We start from the raw sequence: 16,290 nt of genomic DNA, 5'->3' as shown, positions 1-16,290 counted from the left end.
TTCAAAAGTTGAGGGAAAAAATGGAAGACTATTAAGAATCATTAGAGTAACTTCTATCTCTTCTCTACTCCTGCTTAATCACTATTGACCTAGAAAACGACAGATATAGTGTAATAAATCTATTGTAGTCATGAATTCCAACGGGTTGAAAAGCTGGCCCATTATCATTAAGCTTGATTACTTCATTAATTAGTTATAAAATCAATATTTTAGAAGATTCCCATTGTGGTGCATAGTTAAAAGGTTATTAATGAGCCAATTAAAGCTCAATTTACATGTTTGAGAATGTTGGTGAGCTTCTGTAAGAAATGAGATTAATTTTTTATATAGGCATTACAAAAACATTTGCTTTATGCTTTACTTCATTAACATTGCTGTTTTTATCCTAACTCCCAAGAGAAGTTTTAAATTAAATCTGGTTTATGAGACATTCTAACAATTAAAAATCTTCATTCTCTAGCACTTTATTCAAGTAAATCTGTGAACTCATCAATTTGACAGGTTCTTCTAAAGATGTAGATCAAAACCCATCTATGATTGCCCATAATTTGGGATATTTATCCATATCCTTTTGAAAGTTTGTCTCAAAGGGTTCACCAATTTCTCTGGACACCATGAGGGTACCAGTGGAGCACTTGCTGTCTACCTGTCATCCTTCATTCTTTTTTTTTTTGCTGGGCTATTGGGATTAAGTGACTTGCCCAGGGTCACACAGCTAGTAAGTGTTAAGTGTCTGAGTCCGGATTTGAACTCAGGTCCTCCTGACTCCAGGGCTGGTGTTCTATCCATTGCGCCACCTAACTGCCCCAAATACAATTTACTAGCAGAGGATGGTTTCGATCCATCGACCTCTGGGTTATGGGCCCAGCACACTTCTGCTGTGCCACTCTGTTAGATTGTACCACTCTGCTAGATCTTCATTCTTACCATATAACCAACCTATCTTCTCTTTCTGCCATACCACTCCTTGACAACATTCTTTACTTTTGTTCTTTGGAATTCTTCATTGGTTGTATATCCCAGCCTGATCACACTTACCATGTACCTCTGTAATAATCTCTATAGGAAGCTGATTTTTAGTTCTTTGGAAGCAGTGGTATTCTAGGTATGATAGATGATAACTTTAATAATTCATAAATATTTAGGCTCTTCAATGTACTTAATTAATCACCTTTCTAACAATGCATCACAGTGTACGGCAGGGAATAATGAATTTGAAGTTATACGTTTTAGGTATACATTTTGACTTTGTTACTGTACGATATCAAGTAAGTAATTTAATTTATCTGAGTCTCAGTTTCCTCATCTATAAAAAATAATGAAAGGGTTAGGGTACATGACACTTGGAGTCTCTTCCAGCTATAAGTTTGTTGGTTTCTAATATTCATCCCTAGCTCTTAATCCTGTTTTTGTTTATCTTCTTCCTCCACTCTTCTCCTCTCCCTTTGGCTTCCCTTCCCTTTGCCTGCATTTGTATTTTAATTAGTGCATGGAATTCCCGATGAGGAAACCCTCTTCATTGATGCCGATAAGCAATGTTCTATAAATTATAGTCTTAATTTTTATTGATACCATTTTTCCTAGTATCTTATCCTGCCAGGTGATCTTCAGAATCTTCTTATTTTATTTTATTTTCAGAATCTTCTTAAGACAATTCAAATGGAAGTGGTCTAATTTTCTTACATGGTGTGGTAAACTGTCTGGGTTTCACAGGCATACAACAATGAGGTCAGGACAATGGCTCTGTAGATGTTCAGTTTGCTAGGTAGCCTAATACCTCTTCTCTCCCGCACGTACTTTTGGAGCCTCCCAAATTCTGAGCTAGCTCTGACAATGTGTGCACCAACCTCGTCATATATGTGTACATCCCTGGAAAGTGTAATGCCAAAGTAAGTGAATTAATCTGTAGCATTCAGAATTTATCAATTTGTGGTAACTGAGGGTTTCATGTATAGATGGAGTGGTCCTGGGTGGTGGAGAACTTGTTTTCTTGGTGTTCATTGTTAGGTCAAAATTAGCACAAGTGGCAGAGAATCAATACTCTGTTGCATGCCAGCCTCAAAGGCTGTATTAAATGCACAATCATAAACAAAGTAGAACAGAAAAAGAGGATTATGTGTGAAATTCTGAACCTCTATTTTGCATAGCTTGATTTTAAGTATATATTTACATAATATATGTATGTATAATATTACATATGTAATAAAATGCTCATACATACATAAAGACATACATGCAAAGATGTCTTTAAAGAAACACATAAAGACATATGTGTTGTCTTTATATGTCTTTATACGTATGTATGCTTCTTTAATAATATATAGACACTATATATACATATATACATATATACACACACACATATATTATATATATATGTATCTATACACACATACATACATACACGAAAGTCTTTCCTTTCAGTTTTTTTGCAGAAGCCTGCTGCTAATGCTTTACCCCAATGTCTTTGGAGAATGAATTTTCCCAATGATAGGATGTCAAGATGTTTTTTGGTCTTAAGAACTTGTTGAAAACAAGTGGTGGCATCGCTTGCTAATATGTGGCAATTTAAACCAATATTTGCTTTGTTTAGCAAAATAAATTAAGTTATTCTAAATTTACTTGCTGAAAGTGAATCATCAATTAATTTCAATTTTATTTCAATTAAGAAAACTTCTACCATGAAACACTTTTACTATACCAACCTGCAGAGTGGGTGACATTAGAGCAAGATGTTTCTCCCCTGGAGCAACCAGAGTACATTAATAATACCTGTGACAGCCACCAGGTGGTGCTTGGAGGTTGTGTTACAACAGTTCAAACAACCTGAGCACACCCCAACAGTATACACCACTTGAGGTCTCTTAATCTTTGGATAATCCCTAATGTTATGGGTTTATATTTGTAATATATTTGTAATTCTTCTTCAAAATCATAACTCTCTTTGACTTGTATTGTCCCTACTCACCTGAGGCACCCAAGCTTGCCTCTCTTCTCAATATTAGCTAAATGTATCTACTATGGTGAAATCAAATATAAAATATAACAATTTAAAAATCCAATTAGCATCTTGCTTCTTCTGGCAAAGTCTGAATTTTCAGTTCTTCTCATGCTCTCTTCTGGGTTCAGTCCTTTCTTGTGCAGTGTCTCTGGGGCATAACATGTTTGGCTCATGTTCTGATGAGACAGATTTAAAGGCCCCAAATTTGTAATAATTTTGCCTTTGAAAATAAAATTATTATTCATATGAAGGGCTTTTTATTCCCCCCCCAGAGAGAGAAAACTTTCTAATAAAACTATTTTCATAATAATACTATGACATTATTTGCCTACTAAAATACTCTCCTTTTCAACTACATATCTTTATGGGACCAGATTTTCTTCATATACTTTAACCTAAACAACATATCACAATAGATTGAATGCAGAAGCAGATATGAGAGCATGGCTGTTTTCTATTAGGTCAGACATTAAAGAGTTTTGCTAAAATATGTAAAACAATGGCATTCATACTAATTTTTTTTGTTTCTGAAAATATAGCTATTTCCACAAAATATGTTACTTATATTAACGTGGGTCTATATTATGATTTTTAAATGTATGAATAAATATATATTTTAAATACCTATCTGTTTTAATTTCTAAAACAGTAAACATCAAGAGATATGACACACCTAATCCTCCCTTTGGGGTCCTCAACAATTTTTAAGAGGATAAAAGGGTTTTGAGACCAAAAAAATTGTTAACTACTGGAGTGTAGAAGAAAAAAACTTAGTGGGGCCATGATAGATGTGTTCAGTTCTTTGAAGGGCCATCACATAGAAAAGGGATTAGATTCATTCCATTTCAGCATAAAGGGCAGAGCCAGGAGCAAAGCACTGCAATGAGAAAAATTTAGGTTGATATCAGGAAAAGCTTCCTAACCATTAGAGCTGTCCCAAAGTGAAATGGACTGCCTTCTAGACCAAAAGAAGTGAAACTTTCACCCCATGGCTATTGCTCAACTCTTACTAAGTAGACAGTCTGAGCCTTCTGGCTAGTAATGACACAGATATTGTGAAGGGGGACTGGTGAGGAGGCAACGAAGCTATTAGAGTAAAAGAGAGATAGCATGAGAAAAAGGTATACACAAAGAGTTGGAAGACAACTGGAAAAATTGTTACTCTAGTTAGGAGGGAACTCACTGACTCCTTGGTTCCACAAGAGTTCATGGCTCTGTAAGGGTGATTGCTAACAGATCTTCCGAACACCATGGGCAAAGCTCCCATTGATGGTGGATGATGGTCAGACTTAATCTTCTACCTATGGGATCTGACTCAAGGGGATTTCCCACGGTCAGTTGCCTCTAAAGAGCAAACTCCTGCAGAGGCATTCATGTGCTGTGGCTATAAGATTATTAGCCTCCACTGACCTGCTCAAATGCAGCACTGACATGTTGATGCTTCTTTGGCTAGTAGCAGGCAAGCCATGAAGGAAGCTACTAGTACATTGGGAGGATTTTTGACAAAAGTTACTGAAAGGGAATGCTGAAATGAGGTTTCCTCACCCTCTGCAAAGGGAAGGAGGGGAAAGTGAAGGAGAAACTCCTGTCCAAGAAGAGAAGAAGGAAACAGTTGGATTTCCCTCCAGTCCCCTTCCAGGAAGTTTATTTTTTGGTGGGTATTAGGCCAAGAGATACCTTGAAAAAATACAAATGAAATTCCAAACCTCATGCCATGGAAGAAGTACAGGGACATGGTAAGTCTGGTTAAGGAACAGGGACAGAACAAGAGGATGGAGATCCAGGCGTGAGTGCTTAAAACTGTCACATCACCAGAGATACATAGAGACGGAGACAGAGACAGAGACAAAGGTAAACAGAGATAGAGACTGAGAGAGAAAAGATGAGTTTAAACTTATTTTCTTTTTTAAAAGTTTTATTGCTACCTTTTGTATTTTTTTTAGTGAGGCAATTGGGGTTAAGTGACTTGCCCAGGGTCACACAGCTAGTAAGTGTTAAGTGTCTGAGGCCGGATTTGAACTCAGGTACTCCTGAATCCAGGGCCGGTGCTCTATCCACTGTACCACCTAGCCGCCCCTACCTTTTGTATTTTTAATATTTTATTTTCCTTCCAATTACATGTAAGAAACCATTTTTAACATTTTTAAAAAAGTTTTTGAGTTCCAAATTCTCTTCTTCCCTTTTTCTTCTTCCCCCTCCTTGAGTCAGTAAGCAATTTGATATAGGTTATACATGCGTAATCATGTAAAACATATGTCCCTATTAGTCATTTTATGGAAGAAAATTCAAACCAAAAGAGAAAGAAAGAAAGAAAGAAAGAAAGAAAGAAAGAAAGAAAGAAAGAAAGAAAGAAAGAAAGAAAGAAAGAAAGAAAGAAAGAAAGAAAAAGAAAAGTGTGCTTTGATCTGCATTCAAATTTCATAAATTCTTTTTCTGGGGGTGGATAACATTTTTTATCATGAGTCCATCACAATTAAATTAGATTATTGTATTGCTGAGAATAGTTAAGTCATTCACAATTAATTAGCATGCAATATTACTGTTACTTTGTACAGTGTTCTCTTGGTTCTGCTCACTTCACTATACATCAGTTCATTTAAGTCTTTCCAGGTTTTTGAAAAATCATCTTGCTTGTCACTTCTTATAGCACAATAACATTCCATCACCATCATATACCACAGCTTGTTTATCCATTCTTCAATTGATGGCCATTCCTTTGATTTCCAATTTGTAGGCACCACAAAAAGAGCTGCTATAGATATTTTTGTACAAATAGGTCTTTTCCCCCTTTTTTGGCTGTCTTTGGGATATAGACCGCTTAGCAGTGGTATTGCTGGATCATAAAGTAAGCAGTTTTATAGCCCTTTGGGAATACTTCCAAACTGCTCTCCAGAATGGTTGGATCAGTTAAGCTAATTTTCTAAACAAGCATTTCTTAGACTCTTTGAAGATTTTTTTTAAAAAAGTATTTGTTATTTAAGGAAAAAAATAATTCAAATCAGCCCCCAAATAAGTACTATCTTTAGTTCTCCTAGTCTATTGAAAGTTCTTCCATCTGTAAAATGAGGATAGTAAAGATACTTCTCACAGGTTGATGTGAGTGTAAAATGAAATCTATAAAGTGCTTTATAAATCTTAGAGCATCAGAGAAATGATAACTATTATATTTTTTGCATTAAGAATGTTTCTTTGTGTATAATTTCAATATGCTTGAAAGTTCCTCTCTGGCCCCTGGAATTTAAAGAAGAGATACTATTTACACTAAAACCAAACATTGGTAGCTTTAGACAGCACATTTTATATTTTAGTTCAGTAGAAGTATTTGCAAACCATAATGACAAAAGGTGCTAAATGTTTTATTTCAAACATAGAGGAGCCCATCATTATTTCATTCTTAAATAGAAAGGCAATAATTTTCAGTCAGTTTCAACCTCTTTTCATCTATCATGCCTGTCAGGGCGAGACAGCTGCCTGTAGCTAAGTCATCTAAAACATCTGTAGATAAGAACAGCAGGAGAGCACCCTAGTGAATTATTTGAGATGATCAACAATTAAATGAACGTCTTGATCAAAATAAAAGGGAAACAGCAGCCTTGAGGTTCCATTCTCCAAAGCTTTTAAAATATTTTGTTCATTTTTGCATTTAATTTGGAATCCTTGGTTATTTTTAAGGTTACATTTTTCTCTGTGTTAACAGAGAACATTTAATGTTTATTTTGAATTTGACTGCCAGCATTTTTGTTTTTATTGCAGCTAGAAAGGCCTTTGGAAAGTGGAATTTATAATACTTTCTATGGAGTTTTTTTGAAAGGTTGTTGAAAATCATCATTTTCTTTAAGTTCTTAATGAGTTTCTAAGATCATTCTGGGACTACGACATAGGGCATGGACAAGGTACCCAGGAGTTGAAGCGATCTTCTGGTTGAACTTAGCTTGGCATTTTTATGCTATCAGAGAGGAGCTAAAGGTGCTTGAAAATGCTGTCAATGACAGCAAAATTTGACAGGAGCATCTTCATATGTTAATGGTGATTTGCAGAAGCTGGAATCTCTGGGAGTATTCAGAGAGGTTGAGGTGTCTGTGACACCCCTGAAGCAAAGGTGTCAGGAAGACAGCCATCTTGAATAAGACACTTTTCTCCAGAGCTCCTTTTTGGGATTACACAGTTCTTTTTAAAGTTAAAGCTGAAAATGGTTTTGTATATATGTATGTTTGTAAATAATATGTATATATATATGTATGTATATATATATATAATATATAAAAAATGCAGCCACATGTATGTATAACATTTTTGTTTATTATTTGATTATATTTATCTAGTTCTAAGAGGGGTAAATAGTTCTACTGCCTATTGCTCCATGTAACTTATTTAAATTTTTCCTTTAAGAATTTAAATGCTATGCCATTTGGTGCATATATGTTTAGAATTAATATTAATTCATTACATATGGTACATTTTAAACAAAATATAGTTTTCCTGTTTACTTCTTTTAATTGGGTCTATTTTTGCTGTTGCTTTGTCTGAAATAATGATTGCTAACCTTGGTTTTTTTTTTTACTTTAGCTAAAGTATAATAGATGTGGCTTCATGCCTTATTTTAATACTTTGTCTAGCTGTTTGTTTCAAGTGTGTTTCTTATCAACAAAATATTGTTGGATTCTGGTTTCTAATCCATTTCGCTATCCTCTTCTGTTTTATGTGTGAGTTCCTTCCATCTACATTCACAGGTACATTAACTATATATTTCTCTCTATTTTATTCTCCTATATTTTTTCTTCTTTCCTCCCCCACTTTTTCTTTTAAAAATTTTATTTTTCCCCAATACATGGTAAAATAATTTTTAAAATTAAAAAAAATAATGTTGAGTTCTAAATTCTCTCCCTTCTTTCTTTCTTCCCCTTCCTGCTCACCCTGAGACTATAAACAATCTGATATAGGTTATACATCCCCCACTTCCTCTTTAATAGATTGTTTTGTTTCTGAAAAATCACTCCCTTAATTTACCATTCCTTTTATTCTTCTCTTTCACTTAACTCTTTTTTCCTCATTTCTCTGTTGGGTAAAATGTATTTCTGTATTCAACTCCATGTATGCATATGTATTCTTCCCTCCTTTGACCCGTTCAGAAAAGGTTCAAGTGTCATCCACTCCCTAGTACTACCTCTTCTTTTTGTATAGATTTTTACTTACATACCAGATTTATGAGATAATTTCCCCCATTCTTCCTTTACCCACTCCCTTCTTCCTTCTCACCTCTCCTAATATATTCTCCTTCCTCACCCTTTCCATTCTTCTTTTAAGATAATCAAGAACAACACAGTTACTCCTAGACCTTCTGTCTAATTAGATTGCCCCTATGACCCCTGGTGATTATAGAATTCTGAGTGGCTACGTGTATCATCTCTGTACATAAGAATGGAAAGAATTTGACTTTGTTTAGTTAGGGTAGATATATAGATTTGGGAATTAGTTGCATAGAGATGATAATGGAAACTATGGGAGCAGATAAGACCATTAAGGAAGAAGAGGACCCAGTACAGAGCTTTAGAGGACACCCACAGTTAATAGACCTGACATGGTTGAAAATGCAGCAAAGGCAACTGAGAAGAAGCAGTAAGATAGAATGAGAACCAGAGTGGAACAGTATTGTAAGAATCTTGAGAGGAAAGAGTATTTAGGAGAGAATGATCATCAGAGTCAAAGGCTGTGGACAGTTCAAGAAGGATACAGAAATGAAAAGGATACAGAATGAAAAGCCATTAGATTTAGCTATTAAGAGATTGTTAATAATTTCAAAGTAGATTATTTCAGTTAAATTATGAAGTTGGAAGTCAGATGGCAGATGGTTTAGAAGTGAGAATAGAAGCAGAGAAACATAGTATAGATAAATTTCTCAAGGAGTTTGGCCAAGAAGGGAAGAAGAGATATTGGAAAATAGATAGTAAAGATGGATATATCAAGAGAGGGTTTTAAAAAAATATGGTGAGGACACATGCATGTTTATATACAACAGAAGGGTAACTAGTGGATTGGGAAAGATTGAAGTTTGTAGAGAGAATGGGAATTAAAATGATGGCAATCTGCTAGAGAAGGTAAGGGGATGGGATCAATGGTTCACCTAGAGGTATTGGCTTTGACACCTCTGTGTGAGTTGGGATTGATGGAGGAGATAATGGGGAAAGGCATTTGAGTGATGTGAAATTGGAAGTAGGGGAAATGGCTTCATGAAGAATAGCTTCATGGGGTGGGGGGAGGGATGAAGGATGAGTTGAGGTCTTCAGCATTGACCAGGAATCCATGAACTTGCTCTTTAAATCTTTTGATAACTTACTTTTAATTGGTTTCCTTTGTAAAGTTATGTATTTTATTTTATGCATAAGAATAAACAAACAACATTATTCTAAGAAGGGGTCCATAGGCTCCACTAACCTGTCAAATGGGACCATGATACACAAAAATAAGTTAACTCTTGGGTAGAGTTGTGGAAGGGGGCTTAGTGAAAGGTTTGAGGAGGGAGGGGTTGAGTGAGATAAAGGGTATAAAGCTTAGAATAATGAATTTTAAATATTGTGCAATTAAAAAATGTGTACTATTTACCTGTGGGTAAGGGTGTAGTCCTTCAATATTATAGTTTATTGGACCAATATTAGTACATTGCTAGAAAGGAAAATTGGTTGAATTAAAATGTTATCAGATGACTTTCATAGTTTTATCTTATCTCTGTGAGCCAATATACTAACAAATTCCCTTTTCTTATCAGCTGACTTTGTCTTAATTATTACTTGCATGCTCTTCACATAAAGAATTACAAATTTGATTTCAGAATGGCTTTCTTCCTACTTTCTTTGGGCACCAAAATTGCTAATTAAGACTATGCTACAGAGGTAAGTAATGTAATTATATCTATATTACAGAGAAGGAAACTGAGGCTCAGAACTTGGGTAACTTGCCCAAGGTCATAGAACTAGTAATTTGAAGAATAAGAAATGGCAAAAGCCTTTAGATTGCAATTTCAGTAACCTCTCCACAAAAATAAAAAGTTGCTTTGAGAGGGGGTTAAAGAAATTGACTGACTTGCTTGAAAATAGTGTGTACTTCACCCATTTGAAAGTGAGTGAAGTTTGATTGTGGTCGATCCAATGCCAAGGGAGAAACAGCTGGTACAGTGGAATGATTGGTGGATTTGGAGTCAGATGACCTTGATACAAAACCCAGCTTCCCTGCTTGCTACCTATGTCACCATGGACAAATCATTTTACACTCTCTGGGTCTCAGTTACATAATCTGTAGAATGAGAGGTTTGCATTCTAAGACCTCTATGGTCCTTTCCAGCTCTAAATCTACATGAACAGTGCTATTAAAATGGCAGGGTTTAGGAAAAGGAATGTTTAAAAATAAAGTTAAATGTTATGAAGGAACAAGGCACTCACTCTCAAAACCCTGAATTCTTGTAAGTCCCTTTCTTAATGCTCTCAGAAGTTTTTAGTTTTTTTTTTCCCCTTTCTTCTTTTGACTTTAACCTTTATTACCTTAAAGACCCAAAACGGATAAAAATAGGATTCCTTACTGAATTTTCTTGTTTTCTATTTTATTATTCATATTGTACCATGTTGGAAAACTACTGTATATAGGTTTTTGAAAAGTCTCTCGATGTGTTCCATATGTTCAAATACATTTTATGATGCTTAAAATCAAAAGGTGACTTCATGGAATGGCTTTTGGTTTTGTTTTTTTTTAATTGCAAAAGTTCATGATTTTAGGAGCATTATAGGCTAAATAGACTTTTTGCTGATTTTCCTGGGAACCTAGTCACCATTTATAGCATTGATTCTATGGGAAAATGCACTCTGAGATCTAAACAACTGACTCACAAGTGAACTTTTGGAGCACAACCAATTCATAAGCCTGAGGCTATGTGTATATGCAGGAAGTGACAAACCATGTCAGCAAGGCCCTCTAAAGTGCACATTTTGTATATGAAGTAAAACTCTTTGCAATTCAAGAAGGAAAAATGGGCAATTAGTAATAGTTATTAGAAAGACAATGTATGGTGTGATGTATGGAGAGGTGGGCTTAGAGTTAGAAAGCCTCAAGATGGAATCCTGTCTTGAACCTTCATGAGCCATGACACTCTAGTTAAATGACAACTACTCTTGGTCTTGGTTTCTTTAGCTCTTAGATGCTTTACCTATCTTCCAGGGATGCTGTTAAAGTCATATGAAATAATGTCAATAAAATGTTACATATATCTTACCTTATTAAAAAATGGAATGACATCATATGATGACAGGAACATGAATACCAACAGCTTTAAATATGAAAGATAAAGATGATGGATTTTTAAAGCATATAAACATACTGAATGGTATTATTGAGATAGGTAGAAACAATAAAATGATTATAGCAAGTAGTATTGTCTTGCAGAAAGAGTAACAATTGGATTTAGAGTCAAGGATCTGGTTCTAAATTCTCACTCTGATATTTAACTGTAGTTACCTTGGGTGAATCACTTTGCCTTTCATGGGTTTCAGTTTTTCAACTGTAAAATGACTCAGTTGTATTGAGTGGCCCTGGATGTTCCTTTTAGCTTCAAGTTGATTATCCTATGTTCTTTGCTTTATGCATATATATTTCATATACAGTGGATGAGTTTTCTGTGTTCATTAATGAGAACAGTAATTAATATAAATGGCAGACTATCCATAATTTGTAATTAATGTTGAATAGTCTCTTGTATTTATGTTTATATATGGGTGTGTTTAATATTAGACTTATGTCAATTAATCAACTTATCAATTAATATTTGACTAAAATTATAACTTCAGACAAAATAATGAAGCTTTCTCTATGTAGTCCAGCATTTCTATTCCCCCTTGTTCAATTTGTTGTTGTTCAGTCATTTTTCAGTTATATCTGATTCTTTGTGACCCCATTTGTGGCTTTCTTAGAAAAGATACTGGAGGGGTTTGCCATTTCCTTCTCCAGTTCATTTTTACAGATGAGGAAACTGAGGTAAACAGGGTTAAGTGGCTTGCCCAGGGTCACACAGCTTGTAAGTGTGTAAGTCAAGATTTTAACTCAGAAAGATGAATCTTCCTGACTCCAGGCCTGGTATTCTATCTACTCTACCACCTAGCTGCCATGTTCAATACTTCTATAGAATCTACCCTCATGCAAGAAATAGCTACCATCACAATTTCAAACTGACATAAAGCACCAGCCACAAGCAAAGTTGGCGCATCCCCTTGACTTGTGTGGGGCACAAATTCCCAAAGGTAAGGAATTAAACACATAGAGTACTTGGCTTATGAAATATTCCTTTCTAATCCCTGCTGGGTGAACATAAACAGATGTGCTCTTGATAACAACAAAAATGGTTTAAGATTAGGTGACAATGAGAATAAAGGCTTGAAAGCAAAGTTTGACCTAGATGACCTATTTATTATACAGGAAATATGCTCCTGGATTATTGAGAATAAACTGCTTTGAGCTGCTGGGAAGGTGTATGTCATATGAATGCAAATATGTTTTCACTTGTAAAAAAAAAGCCACTATGTAAAAACTGTTTTACATAGAATTTGAAGTGAACATTCCAGTTTTTCATTTGATTGAAACCACTGACTATTTTTATTTACAGATGTTCTTTGGACTTACTACCATCTGCTGCTCATTGCTCGAGCATGCAGAATTCCTGGGATCATACATCCTTCAGCAGATTTCTTTCTTATGCTTATTGCGGCCTGTTGCTTCAACTTTTCTTGGAAGTTACAGTGATCTTCTTGCTGAGCTCTGTACTTTGGGTCATACAACTTTGGCCTAAACTGAACTACAAATTTTAAGCTTCTAAAATGAAAATAATCCTCTAGCAATTATTATGGGTTAAAGGCCTGTGACCTTGACTGTCAGCACTGGTTTGTTTGCTTTTGTTAATAGGATTAGGTTTTCTTTGTTCCTCATCTAAAATTGAGAATGTCTATAGTGTCAGCATGGTATTGGCAAGTTCAGAGATGACCTTACTCAGTGGTCAAGAAAAATGTGTGATCACAAGGCATCAGTATCCATCTGCAGACTAGGCAAATGATGAATTGAGAGGATACATTGGCTACATGCACAGAAACACACGCAGAATCAACAAAAGAATTGTGAGTTAAGATTTTCTTTTTGAAATAGCTATAAGAGCACATTTAGCCAGAATTTCTTCAGTTTTCCATTTTTTACTGCCCTTTGGAAACTACATCCCAAAAAAGAGACTCTAAAACTATTTAGAATTTCTGAAATAACCTGTGATCTCTTGGGTGAGAATGTTCTCTCTATTAATATAGATTTTAGGCCTTCTAATCCTTCTCAATTTGTGCCAATCTGTGCCAGGTTTTACCGTAAATTCTCCATAGAGATTCCTCCCAATATGCTGAAGACTTCTGTCTTGTTCTATTCCACCATGATGATATAAGAGCACATATGCCAAGGGGCAGCTAGGTGGCACAGTGGATAAAGCACCGGCCCTGGATTCAGGAGGATCTGAGTTCAAATCTAGCCTCAGACACCTGACAGTTACTGGGTGTGTGATCCTGGGCAGTCACTTAACCCTCATTGACCCAGAAAAAAAGAATACATTTGCTATTTCTCACCTCCCTTTCTGGTCAAACATAGCTTCAATATCTTTTACTCCTTTTTTTAATGTATGAATTATACTGAAACTATCTATTTTTTGACCATTCATTGTAGTATTTGCAATTTTACATCTTTGTATTAATTACATCATATTATTTTTATCCCTGGAGCATTACTAAGAGAAATGTGATGTTTAAAAGGTAGACTTTTGTAGTGACAGAGAGTTTTGGATCATTCATATCACTACATATTTTGCAAATGAATCCAACCTGGTGTGCTTTTCCTATGCTTATAGATTTAGATGTATAGGCTGTCTTTGCCAAGACTGAATCCATCCATTTTCCCTCCCACACTGTCCCTTCCTTGGATCTTCCTTATTTCTCTGGATTGAACTATCCCCCCTCAGCTGGCTGTCTATTTGGCCCCACAAGGTTGAGTCAAGAGTGACTCTTCTTCTGGTAAATCTCTTAAGCTACTTCATTTGACCTTTCCTATGTACTTAATCATTTTATAACTTGCACTAAATTATTTATGCACACATTCCAACCTCCTGCTGCATTTTAAACTCCTTAAGAGAAGTCCCTTGGTCAGATTTTCAACTTTCTATTCCTATATACTAGTAAAGTGCTTTTCACATAGTGGGATCTTGGTGTTTGTTGAATTTTCATTTTAATTGCCATAGACAAGTGATCATTGATAAGAACAATTTTAAAGTTCCTTAGACTTCTCCAAGGAATAAATCAATTATATTGCATCATATGGCTCTGAAATAAGCAGATGAGTTATTCAGAGAAAAAAAAAAGATGGATGGTGTTATTCACTCCAGAGATTTCTCCACATTAATGTTCCCTATTATTCATAACCATAGCCAAAGGACCTTGATAATAGAAGAAGTTAAATACTTACTAGTAATTATTAGCAGTGAAGGAACCCTGATCATATCCTTTGGTATTACATGTCATAACCTGATTGCATTCACAATGAAAGATCTCTTCCCAGTTCACATTCTAATATTTTTAGGTCATTGTTCTTTGTTCTTCAGATGATGAAACATTTCCTTTATTGAAAAAGGTAGGAGGCAAGAAGCTTTCCCTGGGTGGTCTTTATTATGTTCAATTCAATGAAGCAAATATTTATTATGCATCTTTGTTGTTCAGTTGTTTCAGTTGTGTCCAACTCTTTATGACCCCATTTGGGATTTTCTTGGCAAAGATACTAGGGAGATTTGCTATTTCTTCCTCCAGCTCATTTTATAGATGAGGAACTGAGGCAAACAGTGTTTAAATGACTTGTTCAGGGTCACACAGCTAATCAGTGTCTGAGGCCAGATTTGAAATTACAAAGATGAATCTTCTTGATTTAAGGCCCTGCACTCTATACAGTATGATGTCACTTAGCTGTTCTTACTAAGTGTCTATGTGTCAAACACTGCTAAGTACTGGAGTTACAGACAAAAACCAAACATTTCTTTGTCTTCCAGAAGCCTAGATTCTACTGAAAAGACCATGTACAAAGAAATACATTTATATATCTACTCCATACACACACACACACACACACACACACACACACACACACACACACAATTCAAAGGGAGTACTAACAACTGGGGGAATCAAGAAAGGCCTCTTGTAGAAGTTGTTACTCTCTGAACTTTGAAAGGAGCTAAGGATTCTAAGAGAGTGGTGAATGTGAGGAGACAAAACAAGAGACATGGGAAAGAAAGAGCCTGTGCATAATGAAGACAGGAGATAGAATGTCATATATGCAGAACAGGAAGTAGATCAGCTTGGCTGAAACAAAGAGTATGCTGGGGGAATAAATGTTCAAACCAAAAATCTCTTTTATTCTACTTTCCCTCTTGCCTCCTTCCCTGAATTAAATTTACTCCTCTCCTAATTTATTTGTTTGTAGCATCATCATTTCCCCTGTTAATTAAGGAATTTCAGGCTAGGAGTGAGGAAACGTTTCTAAATTGAGTCCTAATACCCATGGAAAAATCCAGTCAAAAGTAATTCATACTTACTTGTTGAAGGGGGAGGGAGAGAGGTAATACAGGAGGGGAAGAGACAGAGACACAGATAGACAGAGATAGAGAAGTTCACAGAGACAGAGACAGACTGACACATCCAAACAGAGAGAGAGACAGAGACAGATACAGAGACAGAGAGACAGAGGGAGAGGAGAGAGAAATTTTAAAAAGAGAGAGAGAGGGAATAGAATGTTTACTGGTTTTAAATTTAAGAGCTTACTTCAAATAAATTCAATAAACATTAAGGAAACACCTAACAAAGTATAAAGAATTGTGCTAAGCACAGTTGGGGATACAAAGACAAAAACAATCCCTGAGGACACAATTGTTATTCAGTCCTATCTTGGCAAAGACAGTGGAGAGGTTTGGCATTTTTCTTCTCCAGTGGATTAAAGCAAACAGAGCTTAAATGGCTTGCCCAGGGTCACACAGCTAGAAAGTATCTGAAGGCAAATTTGAGCTCTCATCTTCCTGACTCCAGGCCCAGGACTCTATCCACTGAGCCACCTAGATGCCTCTACAATAGCCATTTTCAAATATTTGAAAAGACTATCATATGGAAGAAGCTACCTACCCCATTTGATTTCTAAGGGTAAATCTAGATGCAATGGATGCAAGTACAAAGAAGCAGTAGATTGGGTGC

The sequence above is a fragment of the Dromiciops gliroides genome, chromosome 1, assembly GCF_019393635.1.
Source record: "Dromiciops gliroides isolate mDroGli1 chromosome 1, mDroGli1.pri, whole genome shotgun sequence".
Lineage (NCBI taxonomy): Eukaryota > Metazoa > Chordata > Mammalia > Microbiotheria > Microbiotheriidae > Dromiciops > Dromiciops gliroides.
Note: the sequence above shows the minus strand (reverse complement) of the source record.